The sequence below is a fragment of the Oncorhynchus mykiss genome, chromosome 7 (genome assembly GCF_013265735.2).
Source record: "Oncorhynchus mykiss isolate Arlee chromosome 7, USDA_OmykA_1.1, whole genome shotgun sequence".
In the NCBI taxonomy this organism is placed as follows: domain Eukaryota; kingdom Metazoa; phylum Chordata; class Actinopteri; order Salmoniformes; family Salmonidae; genus Oncorhynchus; species Oncorhynchus mykiss.
In genome coordinates this window covers 76918918-76942426 of record NC_048571.1, presented here as the reverse complement: position 1 = coordinate 76942426, position 23509 = coordinate 76918918, and the positions used below count along the sequence as shown (strand labels likewise).

General features: G+C 45.0%; 1 protein-coding gene across 4 annotated transcripts in view; it reads left to right on the top strand.

The window, feature by feature from the left end:
- Window positions 1-23509, top strand: part of LOC110529031 (plexin-B1) — a 185574-nt gene that overhangs the window by 36729 nt on the left and 125336 nt on the right. For all 4 annotated transcript variants that reach the window (XM_036984099.1, XM_036984100.1, XM_036984101.1 and 1 more), the window contains exon 2: window positions 1860-1950. The gene's annotated coding sequence lies outside the window, so the exon portion shown is untranslated. The remainder of the gene's footprint in view (window positions 1-1859; window positions 1951-23509) is intronic.

Below are 23509 nucleotides of genomic sequence, written 5' to 3'. Positions count from 1 at the left end.
TTCTTACTATTTCTGATAAGGTTATCTGTAGACTGTCTGCTTGACCTGAGGGACCATTGTTCTATTAATCCCTGAATGGGAAGTCTTATGGGGAGAACAAAAAAGATCTAAGACAACATTCTCAATTTCAGCCTCCACCAAACTGCATGAAGATAAACATTCAGGTCAAAACGATGAACCAAACAATATCCAATATACTGTAGATCCATTTGTCTTCATTCAGACGTCAACTCAGGCTCTAGCAGTTAATGTCTAGGTAGTGATAAATTAATGGGTTGGTTTATCACTGACCTAGCAGCTCAGGTTTTCCCTTGGGTCTGTGCTTGCCTCACCTGAGGGAAACGTTGCGCGGCATGACCCGACAGATCCAGAAATAGTAAGTTTCACGAATGAGCCAGGGCTCAGCTGGCGAAAAGCCTCGGTTTTAAATGTGTCGCCATGGCGATGACAAAATGCTAAGACAGCAGATGCTACTACAGTGCAGACCCCGGGCAGAAACATATTGTTTACTTACCACTGCCTTTTTACTGCCTGTAGGGATTTATGGAGATTCTCCAGGTTTGACCAAATGTTGGCGCTGTCGACAGGCAGTATTCCTTGACAATGGCTGTCTTTTTTAACTCCTTTGCAGAAGTGAATAACATTCCTTACAATCCCCTAAGATGCATTTGTCAAGGTGCACAATGTGATTTTTAGTCTGGGAACAAGCTTAAAGTCCTACTCCAGTCACCTTTTCAGCTCATATCACCTGATTTTACAAAAGGCACATCTCAATAGGTGGTCCAGGTGTACTCTGACGTGTGTGGGTGGGGGGGGTTCCTCCTTGTTCTCTATTGGGGGGAGGCCGACGACATCAGTGGGCACCATCAGGCCTCCTTGAATGTCCTACTCCATGAAAACTATTTTTTCCCATAAACTATTTTTCTCAAAACATATATTTGTGTGTACGTTACTGTACTTGTACATGGGATATTCAACAGGAAAAGTACCTATTTAAGCTGGGTCTGGTAAACCACCTTTGAAGTTGTTTCGTCTGGTCGGTCTTTGATCCATTTTTTGTTTGGCGTTGCGAAATCACACTTAAGTAGGGTTAAGTGGTAGTCAGTTTAATTACTGACACTTACTCTGGACTAATACGTTTTCTCTGGATGATGTATTTAATGTCTACACTTGTTCCTAACTGGTAATTGACCCGCTTATAACTCTATGTCCAGTAATTCTCTGACCATGTCGTGTGGGAGTCTCTTTAAAAGCACTACAATGGGCCCCCGTTAAGGCATCAGCATGCTTCAGTTCGGCTGGCGCCTAGCCGTGCCCACATCACCCTTAAAAGACCTTCACTTGAGAAATGAGAAAAAAGCGTCAATAGTACTATTTGTCAATTTTTAGATGCCGTAGCCCGTATACACTTCCTCAAAATGGTCAGAATTAATCCAAGATAATTTAAGAAATCTCTTAATTTTGACGATTTTGCCAAAGACTTCTTAGTAGCACCTCTGACAAAGGCTGCCTTGACCTAATCCTGTAGGCCTCACCTGGGAAGTATGACTCAAGCTAAACAATTCCATAAGTTTAGCTCTGACCAGTCGGAGAAAGATCATTAGCATATAATTGCATATGTAGCAGCCTTCAAGTGATTGCTCTTCTGAGTCTTTTAGCAATATGATAATGTATTCATAATAGGATATTCTGTAGCCTAGTATCAAGTACTTTCACTTAACATAGAAGTAAAAATAAATGCATTTAGTTTTCTTACATGCTTATCCACTGGTAGTACAGACCTGTAAAATATTTTCTTTCCATGTTTTCAGCATCATCATCTTTTGTTGATTTTAATCTCCTCTCTTCTCCTTCTTCAGGTTTGGACTGGTGTACATGGGGGAACAGCAAGTGGAATTCTGGGATGTTTGCAATGTCAGCGAAGGAACAGTAGGACTTGTATTTCTACAGGTAAGAACCCTAAGTCTTTGTCTGTTTCTGATATGGGTGTATGACTGACAGGAAGGAATACTGTGGGAATGGAACGGTATGCTCACACAATAAAACATGGCCTCCACGTCATAGCCATCCACCGTTTTCTCAATTTGGTCTTAAAAACGATCTATGTAAGTTCGCTGTCACACGTAGAAAGGAGTGAGCAGACATCCTGCCCAGATCATCCTGAAGATGATTTTGGACATTTATCTAGGTAGATAGTCTTATTTCCTCTAATTCATCTTAATTATGCAAATAGCTCAGGGCTTGGGATTGGAGTTTTCCACCCTCTGGTGACAAGTCCACTTCCATCGACCGCATCCCAACGCATTCAGCAGCTATTCCAAGTGTCGACGTCTGGTCCCAATTACCTCCCCAAACCAGAGGATTTGGCTGCTTTGAGGACCAAAGGGCCCTCCTACAGTAGCTTTTATCCGTTTGTTTTCATATTGCCCTTTGGTTAGCCTTCCTTCTCCTCTTCGCCTTTTTTGGCCCAGCCAAGGATTATTTTATTTCTTCCTCCCATGCTGACCTTGGTTATGTAAACTCTCCTCTTGATCCCCCTTTGATTCCACCCAGTCCAAGTTGCCACTTTGCCAGCTAGGAGCACTAGCTCCCACAAAGCCCAGTTTTTCGATTACGTTGTGGAATCGGATCAGGGACTATTTCTTCCCAGGCTGGCCGGGTGGGTGAAGGGGGGGAGGAAGTGGAGGGGTAGGATTGAAGGTGGGGGGGTGGGTGCGTACGAGGAAGGAGTGTTGTGTGTGTGTGTGTGTGTGTGTGTGTGTGTGTGTGTGTGTGTGAGCTGTTTACTCCTCCACTAACCTCTCCTCGTGGCCCTTGTGGCAAAGCAACCACCATTGTCACAGCAACCATTGTCACAGCAACCATTGTCACAGCAACCATATCCGTTTTATTCCCGTCTTTTTATTTCTGTTCTTACCCCATTATTAAACCTTTTCCCACCAAAGCCAAACATTGAGGAAACGTTGAGGAAATGTTGGGGAAACACACTGGCCGTTCAGCTCCTTTTCATCAGCACCCTTTGGACCGCCTCTCTAAGGCAACAGTTGTCACCGTGTCAGAAACATTTTGTTCTCAGTTTAGTAAACCCTTTTCCACTATTAGTCTTTCTTGTTACCCGGTTAGACAAATGCTCCGGAAAACGCAGAAAACCTCGAGGAAACTTAAAGCAGACATTTGTCAGTGGCTCGCTGTCGCAGATTATCACGGAGTAACCTTTTGTCTCCATTAGTTCCCTTACCTCTCAGTATGTTCCCTATGGCTGTAGCAGCCCTCAGCCAAGCCTGTGATTTGAGCTCTGTTTAAACAGTACTTCCTGTGGCCTTGGAGTGTGTGCCTCCTGAGTGTCTTATTATTGTCTACATTTTCACTGAGATTTGTCTGGGAGGGGACTGATTTTATGGTGACTATGTACACACACACACAGTGATTTCTTGAGGGAGTGGTGTTTTGGTTGACTGCTGGGGCCTCCCCACGTCCAGTAGCTCTTCTGGTGCCCTGCCTCTGTGTGTTTAGCCAGCTGCTCATCTCTCTCACACACACCCATATTACAGGGAAATGATCAGCCAGGGCAGACAGGAAACCAGCAGCCACACTGCAGGGGAGGTGCCTGCCTGAACTTTACCCCCAGCAGAGACTCCCTGAACATCACACACCTGGTCTAGACACTAATATAACCACAGTGCTATAACAATCAGACCGTGTAATGGAGTCATTCAAAACCCATTGCACAATTTACTTTAGGATTGGTCTTTTAGAAACCATCAGCAACAGTACTTATACCACGAGAGAGAATAGATACGATCAATTGTGTTATTAAGGTACAGCAGATGTGGAAATGGGAATGTGTTGTTCTGAACTGTGTCCTGTGTTTTGAGGAGTAGGGAAATGAGATGCAAAGTATGGCGGAGCTCAATCTGCTCAGTCTACTCACCGTGTATTGTTTCAGTCAGGTCTATTGATATAAAATGGTATTTTGTTTAACTGGACTCCATGCTAATAGCCATGATTGCAGCTTTGTTCCTTGTTTGGCAGTCCTGTTCAACTCCAAACTGACCATGGCAGGCAGTTTTGAAACCAAGCCTAAAGGAACAAATACCAAACCACTTCGGCACTCAGACTTGTGTACACACACACACACTTTCACTGACGTTAGTATTGCTACAACCCTTGCCTTCAGGCCTCTGCAACAAAACCTTGAAGAAATTCGCCTCAATTTTTTTTTCTTCTGCTTTGCCTTCAGCCATGTCTTTCTGCATGTCCATACTCACACCTGAAAGAGTTAATATACATCCCTCATCTAATCAGCAGTCTCGATCTACATAGTCTCTTTGTAGAGTAAGGTGACTTTCCTTCAGCGACGGAGCAGTATTCATAACATGCAGGCAGAAGTAATCAAATCATGTCCCTTTTAATCTCCGTCTAACAAACGATGTTCGGCTATAATGCATTTGGCCAAATCTAAGAAAGGGAGGGAGAGGTAAACCCTCCTTCAGAGGTCGTCCTCCGTTCCCTGTCATCCAATGTCACCACCATCCATCCCTCTCTTCTTCCCGCTCCGCAGAAACAGTCTGGAATCGTAGTCACCACTTGATTGTTTCTGTGACATTCACATGGCCTACTGTTGATGCTCCAGGGCTGTAGAGGAGACCTTTATCAATAATGTTTTGTGTCTAATGCTCCGTTGCTCAAGTACAGAACATTCTACAGTGTATTAGACATGGGAGGGGTAGTGTGTTAAGATTTGGTTCCTCACCTTTGATGAGGTGGACTTAAATATCCTGCACTGTCAAAGAAAGGCTTTGAAATGGTAGAACTGGGTCAATCCCTTGACAGTTTTACAACTGTGCATACGGTTGGGCCAGCCCTGAAATGGCTCGCGTAGAACCATTTCTGTGTTGCCAGTTGTTAGTCCATAGTGTCTCAGTTGGTAGAGCAAAGCACTTGCAGTACCAAATGTTTTACATTCCTGCTTGGGCCACCTACAGTACATTTGAAAATAAGAATTTGTTCTTAACTGACTTAGTTAAATAAAGGTCAAATAAATACAAATTCGGAAACTATTCAGACCCCTTTTCCCACATTTTATGTTACAGCTTATTCTAAAATGGATTAAATCGTCTTCTTGAGTTTGACGCTACAAGCTTGGCACACCCGTATTTGGGGAGTTTCTCTCATTCTTCTCTGCAGATCCTCTCAAGCTTGTCAGATTGAATGGAGTGTCACTACACAGCTATTTTCAATTCTCTCCGGAGATGTTAGATCGGGTTCAAGTCCGGGCTCTGGCTTGGCAACTCAAAGACATTCAGACTTGCCCCAAAGCCACTCCTGAGTTGTCTTGGCTGTGTGCTTAGGGTCGTTGTCCTGTTGGAAAGTGAACCTTCACTCTAATCTGAGGTTCTGAGCGCACTAGAGCAAGTTTTCATCAAGGATCTCTCTGTACTTTGCACCGTTCATGTTTCCCTCGATCCTGAATAGCCTCCCAGTCCATGCAGCTGAAAAACATCCCCACAGCATGATGCTGCCACCCTCATGCTTTACCGTAGGAATGGTGCCAGGCTTCCTCCAGATGTGACGCTTGGCATTCAGGCCAAAGAGGTCAATCTCAGTTTGATCAGACCAGAGAATCTTGTTTCTCATGGTCTGAGAGTCGTTAGGTACCTTTTGGCAAACTCCAAGCTGGCTGTAGGATGCCTTTTTACTGAGGAGTGCCTTCCATCTGCCCACTCTACCATACAGGCCTGATTGGCGGAGTGCTGCAGAGATGGGAGAACCTTCCAGAAGGACAACCGTTTCCACAGAGGAACTATGGAGCTCTGGCAGAGTAACCATCGGGTTCACCTCCCTGACCAAGATCCTTCTCCCCCAATTACTCATTTTGGCCAGGCAGCCAGCTCTAGGATGAGTCTTGGTGGTTATAAACTTCTTCCATTTTAAAATGGAAGCCACTGTGTTCTTGGGGACCTTCAATGCTGTTGAAATGTTTTGGTACCCTTCCCCAGATCTGTGCCTCGACACAATCCTGTCTCAGAGCTCTACAGACAATTCCTTTGACCTCATCGTTTTGTTTTTGCTCTGACATGCACTGTCAACTGTGGAACCTTATTTAGACTGCTGTGTGCCTTACCAAATCATGTCCAATCAGTTCAATTTACCACAGGTGGACTCCAATCATCTCAAGGATGATCAATGGAAACCAGATGCACCGGAGCTCAATTATAGCAAAGGGTCTGAATACTTATGTAAATAAAGTATTTCAGTTTTTAAAAATTATTAATTTACACAAATGTCTGAACCTATTTTCGCTTTGTCATGATGGGGTATTGTGTGAAGGTTTAGGAAAAACCATTTAATACATTTTAGAATAAGGTTGTAACGTAACAATGTGGAAAAAGTGAAGGGTCTGAATACTCTCCAAACGCACCGTATAGATGTAAATGTATTCACGCATGGCTAAGTTGCTTTGGATAAAAACTTCTGCTAAATGTCATGTATTATGGTATACGCTCACCGGCCCATTTATTTGGTACACCACCCCATTCATGAAAATGGATCGCTCCTACAGACAAGGAGTCCTGTGGCCGTTGCTTGCTATATAAAGCAGGCAGACAGGCATCGAGGCATTTACTCACTGTTCAATTGAACGTTAGAATGGGTAAAACGAGTGACCTAAGCAACTTTGAGCGTGGCATGATCGTCGGTGACAGGCACGGCGAGTCCAGTATCTCAGAAAAGGCTGTCCTCCTGGACTTTTGACACACAAGTGTCTAGAGTTTACAGAGGCTGGTGCGACAAACAAAACATCCAGTCAGCGGCAGTCCTGGGGGCGAAAACAGCTGGTTGATGAAAGGGGTCGAAGGAGTATGGCAAGAATGGTACACGCTAACAGGCGGACCCCAAACAGACATAAAGGAGCAGTACAACAGGGGTGTGCAGACCTGCATCTCAGTACAACTCGTCGCTGAAATAGCCAAATCTACTTATTTTGAAGGGGTGTTCACACCTTTTTCTGTGTGTTCATTCACATTGCTCATATTTTGCCCAGATATTCATTTGGAATGACCTGGACTTCCTAAGAATGAGATGTACCAAATATGTAATTCATGGTGGATATTGTGTAGTGTGAAAGCCACTTAAGATACAGTACAGTCTCTTGAGGATTTGGGTCAATGCATCCAGGGTCCAGTACTGGAACTCTGTAAGACATCTAGTAGTTACCACTATATGAGCTATTCAGATGTTCATTCAGCCATTTCTTTCTGATTTAGCTTCCTACATATGTTCAAATGTTACTCCAGAAATACTTCGACAGGGGTTGGATTGTGCCCTTGGCAGCTCAACTGGGTCACAGCCTGCATTGTGGTTGGTTTTGCTATTCAAATGTATTAATATGGGAAAATGTCCCGACCTTGCAGAACGACCGCTGTGGTTTTGTTCGCCTTGGTTTATTTGTTTGTGGGTTGGTCTTTGTTGTTTTAGGGCTGTGCGGATCTATGAAGACTTTCTAGTCTGTTTTGGTAGAGCTTAAAATATTTATCTGGAATGTTCTCCATGGGAAATTAAATAATGAATGTTATAAATGTGTCTAAAAAGAAAACTGTAGCATTTTCTCTATATACAGTAATCAATAATGTATATTTCTCTAAACAATTAGTTTTTTTTTTAGATGTTGCTTCAATATATCCACATAATTTTCCCTACCTCATGATGCCATCTATTTTGTGAATTGCATCAGTTCCTCCTGCAGCAAAGCACCCCCATGCTTCACGTTTTGGATGGTGTTCTTTGGCTTGCAAGCCTCCCCTTTTTCCTCCAAACATAACAATGGTCATTATGGCCAAACAGTTATATTTTTGTTTCATCAGTCCAGAGGACATTTCTCCAAAAAGTACCATCTTTGTCCCCATGTGCAGTTGCAAACCGTAGTCTGGCTTTTATGGCGGTTTTGTAGCAGTGGCTTCTTCCTTGCTGAGCGGCCTTTCAGGTTATGTCAATATAGGACTCGTTTTACTGTGGATATAGATACTTTTGTACCTGTTTCCTCCAGCATCTTCACAAGGTCCTTTGCTGCTGTTCTGGGATTGAGTTGCACTTTCGCACCAAAGTACATTCATCTCTAGGAAACAGAACTCCTTCCTGTGCGATATGACGGCTGCGTGGTCCTATGGTGTTTTTACTTGAGTACTATTGTTTGTACAGATGAACGTGGTACCTTCAGGTGTTTGGAAATTGCTCCCAAGGATGAACCAGACTTGTGGAGGTCTACAATTTTTTTTGCTGAGGTCTTTGCTGATTTCTTTTTATTTTCTCATGATGTCAAGCAAAGAGGCACTGAGTTTGAAGGTAGGCCTTGAAATACATCCGCAGGTACACCTCCAATTGACTCAAATTATGTCAATTAGCCCTTCAGAAGCCATGACATCGTTTTCTGGAATTTTCCAAGCTGTTTAAAGGCACAGTCAACTTAGTGTATGTAAACTTCTGACCCACTGAAATTGTGATACAGTGAATTATAAGTGAAATAATCTGTCTGTTAATAGCAATAGTAGTCAGAACTACTTGTGTCATTCACAAAGTAGATGTCCTAACCGACTTGTCAAAACTATAGTTTGTTAACAAGAAATTTGTGGAGTGGTTGAAAAACAAGTTTTAATGACTCCAACCTAAGTGTATGTAAACTTCCGACTTCAACTGTAGACGGCCTGATGATATTGGGGTATTTTTCAGTGGTCTTCAGAAAATCTAGATTTATTTAGTCTTTTCCCCTCCACCTTGATCCTGATGTTCACCTCTTCTCTCATTACCCAGTCTTTACTTCCTTCCCTCCCCCTCTCCATCCATCCTCACCCCGGAGATCGACGGAGGAGAGTACGTGGGGAGAAAGACTGAGGAAGAAGCAGAGACGCAGGAAAGAGGGAGGGAGTGAGAGAAAGAGGGGCAAGACTAAGACAATTGTAGACAGTAAAAATACAATGAAAGACAGGGACATAAGGACAAAGCGAGAGACAGTCGGAGAGAGAACCTAATCAAGAGAAACCAAGCTGTTAAAAGGAGAGCTAGAATGTGCAGAAGATCTATGGTCTCCGGCTACTGGAGAATCCCCACAGGTACAGCTCTATAGTTAAACAAACATGGGCCTGATCAGTAATGGATGCAGGTCCCCAAGTACTTAGCCTGGACACAAATAAACACACACTCACTCACTCTGCTATTCTCCTGGGGAGTTAATGCAAGTTGACAAATTGGGACATGTCCCCTCAGACAGGCCTCTCCAATTAGAGAGGGTCATATGAGGACTTATGGGCCACTCAACCTGGGTCATATGAGGACTTCAGGAAGCCTTGATTAAGGCCACTCAGCCTGGGTCATATGAGGACTTCAGGAAGCCTTGATGAAGTTTTATTAGTTTGATTTAGTGTATGTGAAAATGGCCCGTGTGAGTGAGGTGGGTAGCTGTCATAGTGCCATGCCAAGGGTTGTTTCTACCTGATAATAAAGGCAACGGTGATTTGGGGCGGTTGGGTGTGCAGACATTGTTTTGTCATGGCTGGTCAGGAATCTGGACTGTTTTCAGTGTGTTGATGCGCTGTTATGATTACCGTCTTTGATTGTATCTCAAGGACTGCTGAACAAGGCTCTCCTAACGAGGCTGGACCGCGGTGAAGAGAGATTAATGAAGACACTAGGGAATTGGAGGAGCAGAAGGTGGGCAAGAAAATGTGTGTAATTATCAGTCTCGGCATCTGTTACTGGACTTTATTTCTTTCTTTTTTAACACAAAGGTCCAAGGGTCTGCTTTAGGAGAACATAGCCTCTCTTCATCGTTGTCCAGTGCCAGAATGACTTTTCATAGAACCCTCCTCAAAATCCCTTTGAAAGCTCTGATCAACACATTAATAGTCATTGACTTTCTAAAAAATGGTGTATACAGAAACCAACAGTCTACTTTAGCATGTTGGTGTGAATGATGTGTCCATAGTGGTTACTTTAGCTATGTGGCATGGCCTGGCAGGACAGTGTATAGTTAGATAGCATGGCCTGGCAGGACAGTGTATAGTTAGATAGCATGGCCTGGAAGGACAGTGTATATAGTTAGATAGCATGGCCTGGAAGGACAGTGTATATAGTTAGATAGCATGGCCTGGAAGGACAGTGTATATAGTTAGATAGCATGGCCTGGAAGGACAGTGTATATAGTTAGATAGCATGGCCTGGAAGGACAGTGTATATAGTTAGATGGCATGTCCAGGCAGTGTATATAGTTAGATAGCATGGCAAGTCCAGGCTAGTGTATATAGTTAGATAGCATGGCATGTCCAGGTAGGTGGGTGGGTGTGGATCAATGCCCCCTCTAGATCTGCCCATCAGTGTTAACAGGAAAAGAGTGTGACAAATCATCTGTGTTTACATGAGGTTATAGTGACCCTGTGGGGACCGAGGTCCATACTGTGTCTGTGTGGGTAGGTTTACATTTGTGGTTGTGTGTGTGCATTTGCGCTCCCCTTTTTCTTTAAGCTTCCAACATCCCGCCAAACCTCCACACACACAGAGTCCGATTTGTGGTCAGCAGTAGGGGGCTGGGGTGCTGGAGGGGTGTCCATTGTGTTTTAAATAGAGCTGATTGGAACAGAAGGAATAAGAACCCCCCTCTTGCCTAGACCCCTATCCTCATACACTAGAGCTGGGATGATAAACTGAAAATGATCGATACAGACCGAACTGACTATTTATCGAGGACATTTTTCTAATATCGATAATAATGATTAGTGGCCTAGAGGAATGTGACGTTTGATATGAAGTCTGTTAATATGGGCTATTGCTAACTAGACAATTGATAGCTACAATATTCAAGTAGTAGTTTTAAGGGTGACGTAAAAAAAACTAACTGGTGCACATTAATGTGATGAATTTATCGTTCAATTTATTGTTATCATGATAATTCAGTCTTCAATTGCTCAGTCTTTCTCTGCTTTTCTTTCTCTCTGTTTTTCTTTGATTTCCTTGGTTTTCCTGTGTCTCTCTCTTACTATCCTCTCTGTGTCTCTCTCTTACTATCCTCTCTGTCTCTCTCTCTTACTATCCTCTCTCTCTCCCTCTCTCTCTCTCTTACTATCCTGTGTCTCTCTCTCTCTCTTACTATCCTCTGTCTCGCTCTCTCTTACTATCCTCTCTCTCTCTCTTGCTATCCTCTGTGTCTCTCTCTTGCTATCCTCCGGTGTCTTTCTCTCTCGCTATTCTCTGTCTCTCTCTCTCGCTATTGTCTGTCTCTCTCTCTCTTGCTATCCTCTGTGTGTGTCTCTCTCTCTCGCTATCCTCTGTGTGTGTGTCTCTCTCTCTCTCTCTCTATCCTCTGTCTCTCTCTCGCTATCCTCTGTGTCTCTCTCTCTCTCTCTCTCTCTCTCTCTCGCTATCCTCTGTGTCTCTCTCTCTCGCTATCCTCTGTTTCTCTCTCTCTCTCTCTCTCGCTATCCTCTGTGTGTCTCTCTCTCGCTATCCTCTGTGTGTCTCTCTCTCGCTATCCTCTGTGTCTCTCTCTCTCGCTATCCTCCGGTCTCTCTCTTTTTCTTTATCTCTCTTGCTATCCTCTGTGTGTCTCTCTCTCTCTCTCTCGCTATCCTCTGTGTGTGTGTCTCTCTCTCTCTCTCGCTATCCTCTGTGTGTCTCTCTCGCTCTCTCTCTCGCTATCCTCTGTGTGTGTGTCTCTCTCTCTCTCTCGCTATCCTCTGTGTGTCTCTCTCTCTCTCTCGCTATCCTCTGTGTCTCTCTCTCTCGCTATCCTCTGTTTCTCTCTCTCTCTCTCTCTCGCTATCATCTGTGTGTCTCTCTCTCGCTATCCTCTGTGTCTCTCTCTCGCTATCCTCCGGTCTCTCTCTTTTTCTCTCTCTCTCTCGCTATCCTCTGTGTGTCTCTCTCTCTCTCTCTCTCGCTATCCTCTGTGTGTCTCTCTCTCTCTCTCTCTCGCTATCCTCTGTGTGTCTCTCTCTCTCTCTCTCTCGCTATCCTCTGTGTGTCTCTCTCTCTCTCTCGCTATCCTCTGGTCTCTCTCTCTCTCTCTCTCTCGCTATCCTCTGTGTGTCTCTCTCTCTCTCGCTATCCTCTGTCTCTCTCTCTCGCTATCCTCTGTTTCTCTCTCTCTCTCTCTCTCTCGCTATCCTCTGTGTGTCTCTCTCTCGCTATCCTCTGTGTCTCTCTCTCTCGCTATCCTCTGTGTCTCTCTCTCGCTATCCTCTGTTTCTCTCTCTCTCTCGCTATCCTCTGGTCTCTCTCTCTCTCTCGCTATCCTCTGGTCTCTCTCTCTCTCTCTCTCGCTATCTTCTGTCTCTCTCTCTCTCTCTCGCTATCTTCTGTCTCTCTCTCTCTCTCTTTCTATCCTCTGTGTGTCTCTCTCTCTCTTTCTATCCTCTGTCTCTCTCTTTCTATACTCTGTGTCTCTCTCCCTCTCTCTCGCTATCTTCTGTCTCTCTCTCTCTCTCTCGCTATCCTCTGGTCTCTCTCTCTCTCTCTCTTGCTATCCTCCGGTCTCTCTCTCTCTCTCTCGCTATCCTCTGGTCTCTCTCTCTCTTGCTATCCTCCGGTGTCTTTCTCTCTCGCTATTCTGTCTCTCTCTCTCGCTATTCTCTGTCTCTCTCTCTCTTGCTATCCTCTGTGTGTCTCTCTCTCTCTCTCGCTATCCTCTGTGTCTCTCTCTCTCGCTATCCTCTGTTTCTCTCTCTCTCTCTCTCGCTATCATCTGTGTGTCTCTCTCTCGCTATCCTCTGTGTCTCTCTCTCGCTATCCTCCGGTCTCTCTCTTTTTCTCTCTCTCTCTCGCTATCCTCTGTGTGTCTCTCTCTCTCTCTCTATCCTCTGTCTCTCTCTCGCTATCCTCTGTGTCTCTCTCTCGCTATCCTCTGTGTCTCGCTCTCTCTCTCTCGCTATCCTCTGTGTCTCGCTCTCTCTCTCTCGCTATCCTCTGTCTCTCTCTCTCTCTCTCGCTATCCTCTGTCTCTCTCTCTCTCTCTCGCTATCCTCTGTGTCTCTCTCTCTCTCTCTCTCGCTATCCTCTGTGTCTCTCTCTCTCTCTCTCGCTATCCTCTGTGTCTCTCTCTCTCTCTCTCTCTCTCTCTCTCTCTCTCTCTCTCTATCCTCTGTCTCTCTCTCGCTATCCTCTGTGTCTCTCTCTCGCTATCCTCTGTCTCGCTCTCTCTCTCTTGCTATCCTCTGTCTCTCTCTCTCTCTCTCGCTATCCTCTGTGTCTCTCTCTCTCTCTCTCGCTATCCTCTGTGTCTCTCTCTCTCTCTCTCGCTATCCTCTGTGTCTCTCTCTCTCTCTCTCTCTCTCGCTATCCTCTGTGTCTCTCTCTCTCTCTCGCTATCCTCTGTGTCTCTCTCTCTCGCTATCCTCTGTGTCTCTCTCTCTCGCTATCCTCTGTGTCTCTCTCTCTCGCTATCCTCTGTTTCTCTCTCTCTCTCTCTCTCGCTATCCTCTGTGTGTCTCTCTCTCTCTCTCTCGCTATCCTCTGGTCTCTCTCTCTCTCTCTCTCGCTATCCTCTGTGTGTCTCTCTCTCTCTCTCGCTATCCTCTGTGTCTCTCTCTCTCGCTATCCTCTGTTTCTCTCTCTCTCTCTCTCTCGCTATCCTCTGTGTGTCTCTCTCTCGCTATCCTCTGTGTGTCTCTCTCTCGCTATCCTCTGTGTCTCTCTCTCTCGCTATCCTCTGTTTCTCTCTCTCTCTCTCTCTCGCTATCCTCTGTGTGTCTCTCTCTCTCTCTCTCGCTATCCTCTGGTCTCTCTCTCTCTCTCTCTCTCGCTATCCTCTGTGTGTCTCTCTCTCTCTCTCGCTATCCTCTGTGTCTCTCTCTCTCGCTATCCTCTGTTTCTCTCTCTCTCTCTCTCTCTCTCGCTATCCTCTGTGTGTCTCTCTCTCGCTATCCTCTGTGTGTCTCTCTCTCGCTATCCTCTGTGTCTCTCTCTCTCGCTATCCTCTGTGTGTCTCTCTCTTTTTCTTTATCTCTCTTGCTATCCTCGGTGTCTCTCTCTCTCAATTTCAATTCAATTCAAGGGCTTTATTGGCATTGGAAACATGTGTTAACACTGTCAAAGCAAGTGAGGTAGATAATATGTAAAGTGAATATATAAAGTGAAATAAACAATAAAAATTAACAGTAAACATTACACATACAGAAGTTTCAAAACAATAAAGACATTACAAATGTCACACATATATATATATATATATATATATATATATACATATATATATACACATACATACATACATACATACATACATACATACATACATACATACATACATACATACATACATACATACATACATACATACATACATACATACATACATACATACAGTGTTTTAACAATGTACAAATGGTTAAAGGACACAAGGTAAAATAAATAAGCATAAATATGGGTTGTATTTACAGTGGTGTGTGTTCTTCACTGGTTGCCCTTTTCTCTCGCTATCCTGTGTCTCTCTCTTACACTACTCTCTCTCTCGCTATCTTCTGTGTGTGTCTCTCGCTATCCTGCGTCTCTCTCTCACACTACTCTCTCTCTCTCTCTCGCTATCTTCTGTGTGTCTCTCGCTATCCTGTGTCTCTCTCTCTCTCTCTCTCTCTCTCTCTCTCTCTCTCGCTATCTTCTGTGTGTCTCTCTCTTGCTATCCTCAGGTGTGTCTCTCTTGCTATCCTCAGGTGTGTCTCTCTCGCTATCCTCTGGTCTCTCTCTCTCTCTCGCTATCTTCTGTCTCTCTCTCTCTCTTTCTATCCTCTGTGTGTCTCTCTCTCTCTTTCTATCCTCTGTCTCTCTCTTTCTATACTCTGTGTCTCTCTCCCTCTCTCTCGCTATCCTCCGGTCTCTCTCTCTCGCTATCCTCTGGTCTCTCTCTCTCTCTCTTGCTATCCTCCGGTCTCTCTCTCTCTCTCTCGCTATCCTCTGGTCTCTCTCTCGCTATCCTCTGGTCTCTCTCTCTCTCGCTATCCTCTGGTCTCTCTCTCTCTCTCTTGCTATCCTCCGGTCTCTCTCTCTCTCGCTATCCTCTGGTCTCTCTCTCTCTCTCTCGCTATCCTCCGGTCTCTCTCTCTCTCGCTATCCTCCGGTCTCTCTCTCTCTCGCTATCCTCTGGTCTCTCTCTCTCTCTCTCTCGCTATCCTCTGGTCTCTCTCTCTCTCTCTCTCGCTATCCTCCGGTCTCGCTCTCTCTCTTGCTATCCTCCGGTCTCTCTCTCTCTTGCTATCCTCCGGTCTCTCTCTCTCAATTCAATTGACTTTATTGACATGGCAATTTCATTATTACTTACATTGTCAAAGTTTTCATATCGCAAAATAAAAATATATATATTTATATATAAAATATATATTTATATATAAATAAATGGTGGGACCAACAGCACCAGGTCATCTGCGTACAGCAGACACTTGATTTCAGTGTTGTGTAGGGTGACCAGGTGTTGCCGATTCTTCAAATGTTTTTGCCAATTCATTAATGTAGATGTTAAATAGTGTTGGACTTATTGGGCAGCCCTGTTTCACTCCCCGTCCCTGAGAGAAGAAGTCTGTTTGCTTGTTGCCAATTTTAACCGCACATTTGTTTTTAGTGTACATTGATTTAATAAAATCTTCGTGCCAAATTGAATCAAATGCTTTCTTGAAATCTACAAAACACGAGTAGATTTTGCCTTTGTTTTTGTTTACTTGTTTATCAATTAGTGTGTGGAGGGTGTAAATGTGGTCTGTTGTACGATCATTTTTTAGAAATCCAATCTGGCTTCTGCTCAGGACGTTGTGTTCGTCAAGGAAATGATGTAGTCTGCTATTTATAATACTACAGAACATTTCCCCAAGTTGCTGTTAATGCAAATTCCTCTAATTATTTGGGTCAAATTTGTCTCCATTTTTATAGATTGGTGTGATCAATCCCTGGTTCCAAATATCGGGGGAAAATACCTGCAGTGAGGATAATGTTGAAGAGTTTGAGTATAGCCATTTTGAATTTGTGGTCTGTATATTTGATAATTTCATTTAAAATACCATCAGCACCACAGGCCTTTTTGGGTTGGAGAGTGCATAGTCTTTCCAATAATTCTTCTTCTGTAATTGGGGTATCCACAGGATTCTGATGGTCTTTGACTGCTGATTCAAGGATTTATAATTTTTCTTGTATATCTTTTTGTTCTGGGCTCTTTGTTATATTGCTGTAGAGGTTTACAAAGTGATTTCTCCACATATCCCCATTTTGTATAGCCAATTCCTCATGATGAGGTTTGTTTAATTTATTCCAATCAATTCCATCCAGCTGATTTCTAAAGTGCTGTTCATTTTTTGTTCTTAGGGTGTGTTTCTATTGCTTGAGTGTTTCCCCATATTGAAGGCGTATATTTTTGTTGTCTGGTTCTGTGTTTTTGACAAGATATATTTCTCAATGACTTTCTTAGATTTTTGCAATCATTACCAAACCATTTTTCATTGTTATTTCTGGTTTGCTCTTATGCTTCTTTAAATTAGTCAAGGAGGCTAATTTGTCAAATATAACGTTTATGTTCCAAACAGCCAAATTTACATCTTCATTGCTGTAGGAGAATGTTAAGGCTAAAAAGTTGTCCAGGAGAGATTGTATTTTTTGGCTACTAATTGCTTTTTGGTAGATGTCTTTACTGTTTGGACTCCATCTATAGGCCTGTTTTGTACCATGTCATTTATTTGGCCGTGATGCTTCACGGTTGGGTTCTTCTCTTCTCAGATGCACTGTGATTTTACTGTGGTCTGAGAGAGGTGTTAGTGGGCTGACTGTGAAGGCTCTGAGAGACTCTAGGTTTAGGTCGGTGAGGAAGTAGTCTACAGTGCTGCTGCCAAGGGATGAGCTGTAGGTATACCTACCAAAAGAGTCCCCTCTCAGCCTACCATTGACTATGTACAGACCCAGTGTTCGACAGAGCTTCACGAGCTGTACTCCGTTTTTGTTTTTCACTTTGTCATAGTTGTTTCTGTGGGGGTATGTGGGGAGGGAAAGGTTGTTGCTTCCTGCTAGGTGTTTATCCCCATGACTGTTAATAGTGTCTTGTTCTTCTGCTGTTCTAGCATTCAGGTCTCCACAGACCAGTACGTTGCCTTGGGCCTGAAATTGACTAATTTCCCCCTCTAGAATGGAGAAACTCTCTTCTTTGAAGTAGGGAGACTCTGATGGGGGAATGTATGTGGCACAGAGGAAGATGTTTTTATCTGTCAAGATAGCCTCCTTGTTGATTTTTAACCAGATAAAGAATTATCCTGTTTTGATCAATTCGATTTGAAATAATTAGTTCAGCTTTATACCATAGTAGCATTCCCCCTGAGTCTCTGCCCTGTTTGATTCCTTTTAATTTAGTGGATGGTATGATTATATCCCTATAACCTAGTGGACAGCCAGTGGAAACATCACCTCTGCACCATGTTTCCTGTAGTACTACAATATCAACATCATCAATTTCTTTCAGGAAGTCTGGGTTTCTGCTCTTTACGTAAAAAGATTTCCTAACTTTTTTTTCCTTTACCTTCAAAATGAGACACTCACAATCCAACAAGAACTATTAAAATAGGATTTTTCAATTAAAGTAAACTCTTACTATGCAAATGTGATTTGTTTATCATTTAAGATAGAATTTGTGTCATGCTACTTGGGTGGGTGAAGTGTGAGGATGGAGTTATTGTGCTCATCTTACCGTGACCCTCGGCCTATCACATGTGAGCATAGTAGACTCAGCATTTGTTTAATGTCACTCATTTGGTTGGTGGGGGCTGGGCCAGTTGCTCCTCTCTCAGCCTGTGCGTAGCTCTGCCTGCTGGGCTGTGGCTGCTCCAAGTGTGGGTCTGCGGTGGGGGGCAGGGGGGTGGGAGGCCTCGTCTGGGTGGCTCTGAAGCTGGGCTGGGGTGGTCTGTGCTGCGCTGGCTGTGGTGGGCATTGAGGTTGGTGGTGCTGTGGCCGTGGCTGGGGGGTCCAGGGTGCTGGTCCGGGGCGTTGTCTCAGTGATCTTGGCGGGGTGGAGATTGCTCCGCTGTTCCTGGGTGGAGAGGTCGGACTGCGGTTTAAAGCGATGTCCTTGAGAGTCTTGGCAAGGATGGGGACTGTCTCCCTGTACAGGTGAACATGGTCATAGAGAGAGTCCAGATCGAGGGTGGGGTGGTGGGCCAGGTGTACATTGGGTCGCAGGGCACAGTCCCGGGATAGGCTGGCGTTTATTCTTTGGATTGTGGCAGTGTGGAAGTCCTTCCTCTGTAGAAGGGTTGACGCCACAATTCTTGAGTTGGGGAAGATTGCAGAGGCCTTCTCGATCACTCCCCGTAGTGAAGTCACCACCCTCTCCTGCTGAGCACGCAGGTCGTTCCGGTATGTATGATTATGTGGCTTGGCGGCGCGAGATAGGCCTTATCAAGCAGCTCCATGGCACTCTGCGTTGTTGGGCACCACACCTTTCTCGTTTTGTGTCTAGGGAAACGTTTCTTCTCCTGAACCAACTTCCCATTTGAGTTCATCAACAGGACGATGTCGGCCAGTGTTTCTTCTGGACTGGAGGGGGCAGAGGGGGGGCTTGTGGGTGTTGGAGCTGGGGTGTGGCTGGTCTGTGCCGGTGCCGCTGTCAGTGGGAGGCTGTTCTATGGGCTGGGGAGGAGGGGTGCAGCAGGCAGGGCTGGGGAGGCCTGGCTGGTTGATCTGGGCTCCTCTGCTGTGTGAGGACAGGGCTGGGGAGGCCTGGCTGGTTGATCTGGGCTTCTCTGCTGTGTGAGGGCAGGTCATAGAGTGGTGATCTAGCTGCTCCTGCAGCCTGTCTTCTGTCCTCTCTCTCCTGCAGCTCCTCTCTTTGTGTGGTCAGATCGTTATTACTGTTCTGCCTGTCTTTTTGGAGCTCTCACCTCCTTTGTTAGATCAGCCAGCTCTCTCTTGAGTCTGTCTCTCTCTTGCTGAACCTCTTTCAGCTGTGTTGCAAGGCTTCTGTCCTGCTCTGTCCTCACCTTTGGTTAGGAGCTTCTCTAAGGTGTGGTTGTCTGGTTGCGGTTTGCTCACACTCTCCCTGAGCAGGACCACCTCCCCTTCTAGTTTGGTGAACTCATCCCTCATGGCAGCCATGGTGGTGAGGAGGGCCTGAGCCTGCTCTGCACTGAGGGGGTCGCTCTCCTCCTGGGGCTTGTCCTCCACTATGGTGGGAAGAGAGGTGCTGGATGTGTCTTTTTGGGTGGGGAGAGTAGGGGTGAGGGTGGTGCTGGTGGAGTTTGTCTTGTGGAAGGGCATGTCACTGCTGGTGTTCTTCCCTCTCTCTGCTCTCTCCTTAATGGTCTGAAAGTCTGTTTCAAACAGCCTAATGTTACCTTTCACCATGACAGTCCCAGTCTTGTAGAGGTTGATTGTTATCATGGTGCTTTGATTTTCAGCTTCCACCCATTACAGATCCCCTCTTTTTTAATGGATTGGTAGTGAGAGCAGACTGCTGAGCGCCATGCATTTGGTTGGTCAGTGAGGAAGATGAGATTACTCACGTCACCGTTTTTGTAGTCTGCAAAAAGGTTTTCTGGCCACCCCTATAGTAGTTTCTGTTTAAAAGCTTTCCTCGTTGTGTCATTTTTGGCCTCTTTAGGGTAGAGAATGGATTCAGCGCTGAGGGGGAGTTGGGACATGATGCCTGTGAGCTCTGCTGCTGCTGCGCTGTTCTGCTGCCACGTTGCCATGACAACCGATTTGTTTGTCTGCTGCTGTTGCTAGCTAGCGCTTATTTAGTTCAAAAACCAACAAAGAGTGGCAAATCCTCACACAAAAAAAACAAGATATGTTTAAAGTTAGTCCGTGCTCCTTTTTGGTTTACTCACTCAGTTTGGTCGTTTGATGTAGTTGTATTAACTGCCCTTGCTAGGTTTGTTCTAGGTCGTTTTCTTCTGGCTAGCTTGTGTTAGTGTTCAAATACTGGAGAGTTGAGACCAAACCACGGACGCTGGACAGAGTGGATTTCAGTTGTAACGAAAGACAGTTTTAATGAGTCAGAGATATCTTGTCCCGCAGTTTTACGTGCACGGACCTAGTTCACATAACTCGGCAAGGAGCCAGGTGAAAAAGAGGCCTATACAATGGTTACATACATTTTTATACATAGAATAAAGTAGGTGGAGTCTTGTCGTTTCGGTCTTCTTGACTGGTCGGAGGGTTGGAGGCGGGCCTTGCTCTAGCCAGAGCGGGCCCCATTGGTGCACAGCAAAAGTGCTTTGCTCTTGGGACCGGCCAGTTAGAGGGAGATGAGATGTGTGTTTATATAAGGAAGAGGGGGTCAGTCTTATGGCTGGGTGTATGTGTTCTTACGACGGAATGTCTTTGTTTATATGAGCTATGTGTATGAATATTTATATAACAAATCCCCCTCTTCACATCTATTAGACGTGAAAACTATAGCAGAAAGGTGGCGGTTGCAATCGTGGGTATACATAAGGTGGTGCTCCTAACCTTGTCTGGTTTGCATGGTGGGTCTGTAGGTGTAGTGCTACGTTTGGGACGGGAGTGATTGGAGGGAGTGATATCAGGAAAGGAGTTAGGGACATGTGTAGGGGTTGGTGTATGTGATGTGGCAGGGTGAAATAGTTGTTCAATTAACCATGTGAAAGTCCTAGGGTTACTCCAAATATCAGTAGGAATATCACAAATAAGGGACCAGATATCCCCAGCCTCACCCAGAGAGGGAGAAATTTCCCTCTAACTGGGCGAGGTTCCCTTCTCAGGGGAGGCGGAGTTTGATGCCGCATCACCTGAGGAAGGAGTGTCTTCATTTGGAATCGAATTTAGGCCGCTCAAATCAGCTCTGACTTCAGTCAGTGTTCTAGAAGGAATTGGGGCTGGGGTGCAATGTGTAAGGCGGTGCCAAGGTGTGCCTGATTTACCTTTGACCTGGACTGAGTGTGAAGTAACCTCCTTCACTTCGTACGGTCCAGTCCACCTGGGTTCCAGCCACTTTCTCTTGTGGACTGTAACCCTCACCCCGTCACCAACCTTTACCTTCAGTAGTGGCGTGTCCCCCGGCAGCTCCCCCTCCTGGACCTTGTGAACCTGGGTAGAGAGTGCTGCAGAGAGAACCGTCAGTTTTTTCACATAATTAGACATTACAATTTGTTGTACATCAAGGGCGGGCATATGACCTCCCTCCCTTGGTGGACCATGCATGACTCTACCAGTCATTATCCCATGAGGCACATACTTTAGCTATCTTAGCTTTTGCTTTTGGTTTGACGTTCCACCAGATTTTGGGATTGGGGCCTGTACACAGATCCAAATCTGTGGGTTATGCCAAATCTTTCTTCCACCTGTCTCAGGTGTTTGTTAAATGTAAGCCATTTGTCAAATTTGATTTGTCTTGGGATGCCATACCTGGGTATTAGTTTGGTTTGGTTTGTAGCCACTCAGACTGACCTAGCATCCTCCCATTTTGTTAGTATTGCCTCTACCCATTTGGAGAACCTATCTACTATGACTAGGAGATAGAGTTTGCCTTTAGATACATTTTCGGGGCCCATGTCGGTGTAGTCTATACTAATATCCTGAAAACATGCATTAGGTATTACGTATGAGCCCATTGGTGTTTGATATGGTTTCTTTGGGTTGTGTCTGTCACAACCATTGCATTCGTCACAAAATAAATCATCGTCATAAAATAAGTCAGTCATATTTTTTATGTGAGGGTGCCACCAGATGTGCAAGGCCTTTTTGGAGGGTCTTTAGTTTGCCTTCGTGTGTGGGGCCATGTGTTTCTCATAAAAGTTCTGGGTCCATCAGTGTGGCCTGCTTCATGGGCATGGGCTGAGTCTGTATAGATATTCAGTCTTTCCTTTTCCTCTGATGAGGACCTGCGTCAATCCGATGATTTCAGCTAATTTGGCCGATGCTGGTTGAGGGATGATGGCTGATTGAAGGGTGCCATCACGAGGTGAGCTGTTTTTTCAATAGCTTTTGCTACTGCAGCAACGTATCTGGAGCATGTTGACTGTCCTACCTCAATGTGGTCAAGTTTGAAGAGTAGTACATCAAGACCCTTCTCTCCCCCTCTTGTTTCTGGAATACGACGGATGAGGTGAATCCTTCCCTTCCAGAAACATCCAAATGGAACTTGTTCTTGTAGTCAGGTGCAGTCAGAGCTGCTGCCGCTGATAGATCTGTTTTCAGGAGTGCTATGGCTGTTGATGCTTCAGCCGTCCAGGCCAGGGGTGCATGGAGGTTCCTTGATCGTAGGATGACCGGTGCTGCCACCCCCTCTGGGCCACACCCAATGGTACAACACCTGATAGGTGGGGTCAGGTGCATCATGTCTTCGTCCCAATCTGCAGTGTAGAGGCAGTCATCAGTTTCTGTTGCATTGAGTGTGCAATGGATCTCAGCTTGGGGAGTCTTATATGGGTGCAGCGTGTAGATTTGAGCTTTCAGTTGGTTGAACTTAAACTGGATGTGAGGGGTGGCAGGCCCTGTGGGTAGGCATTTTACCCAGTACACTTCTTGGGCTTCAGACAGTGTGGTCATCGGCAGGAGTGGCATCCTCATCATTCTTACTGGGTGATCAGGTGTTGAAGTGGTAGGGTTGGTTGTAATCTTGCTGCTCCTGCTGCATGTGGCTAGATTCTGGGTGGTTGTATGCTGGCTGTTGCTGATGCATGGGTGTGGGTCCTGGTTGCTGATGTTGCAGAGGTGGGTTTCCCCCACTTCCTCTTGCTCTCCATTGCTGTTGCTGCGGAGGGGGGTTTCATGCAATCTCTAGCAAAATGACCGGTAATTCCGCAGTTAAAACACTGGTAGTTTCCCCCTCTGTATGGTCCAGTGTAAGGGCCTCGTTGAGCCCGTTGCCGTTGCAGGATATACCGCTGTGGGGGAGGGTAATGGGGTGGTGGGGCTGCCTGCTGTTGGATCATCTGAGAGACAGTCTGTGCCACGATCTGAGTGTTATCTGGCTGCTCCCCTTGGTCTTGAGTTTCTACTGCAATCATTTGTTTGGGCGTGATGGCTGCAGACATTTTATCTAAGTCGTCTGATAATGTGTATAATGCGTTATTTAGGTATATCCAATCCTTACTATGTGGTGTTTATTTCTATCGTTGTATGCTTAGCCTGTCCCTGGTCGAGACAAAGGGGGTTATCAGTATGTGACGCCCGCCACGTGTGTATTTCACCGGTATTTTATTTGAATTTGTTCAGCGATTCGTTTAGGTATTTTCTATAAATGATTCTGCGATTTCCTTTTGGAACAATATATCAGTGAATATATGCGGTTCTATAACAATTTTCAGAGTAATTCTAGCTCTTTAGGAAATATAGATAGAATAGAAAAACCCAAAAATCAGTGTGTAGCTTTTAGCGTCTGTCAAACAAAGTCTGTACTAAGCTCGGCGGCTTATTTAAATACTTTCTAGAAACAATTCAGTAAGTTCCTTTATGAACTTATATCAGTAAATTCCAGCGATTCTATAGCAATTGTCAGAATAATTTTAAACTTTAGGCAATATCAACAGGAATGAAAAAAACG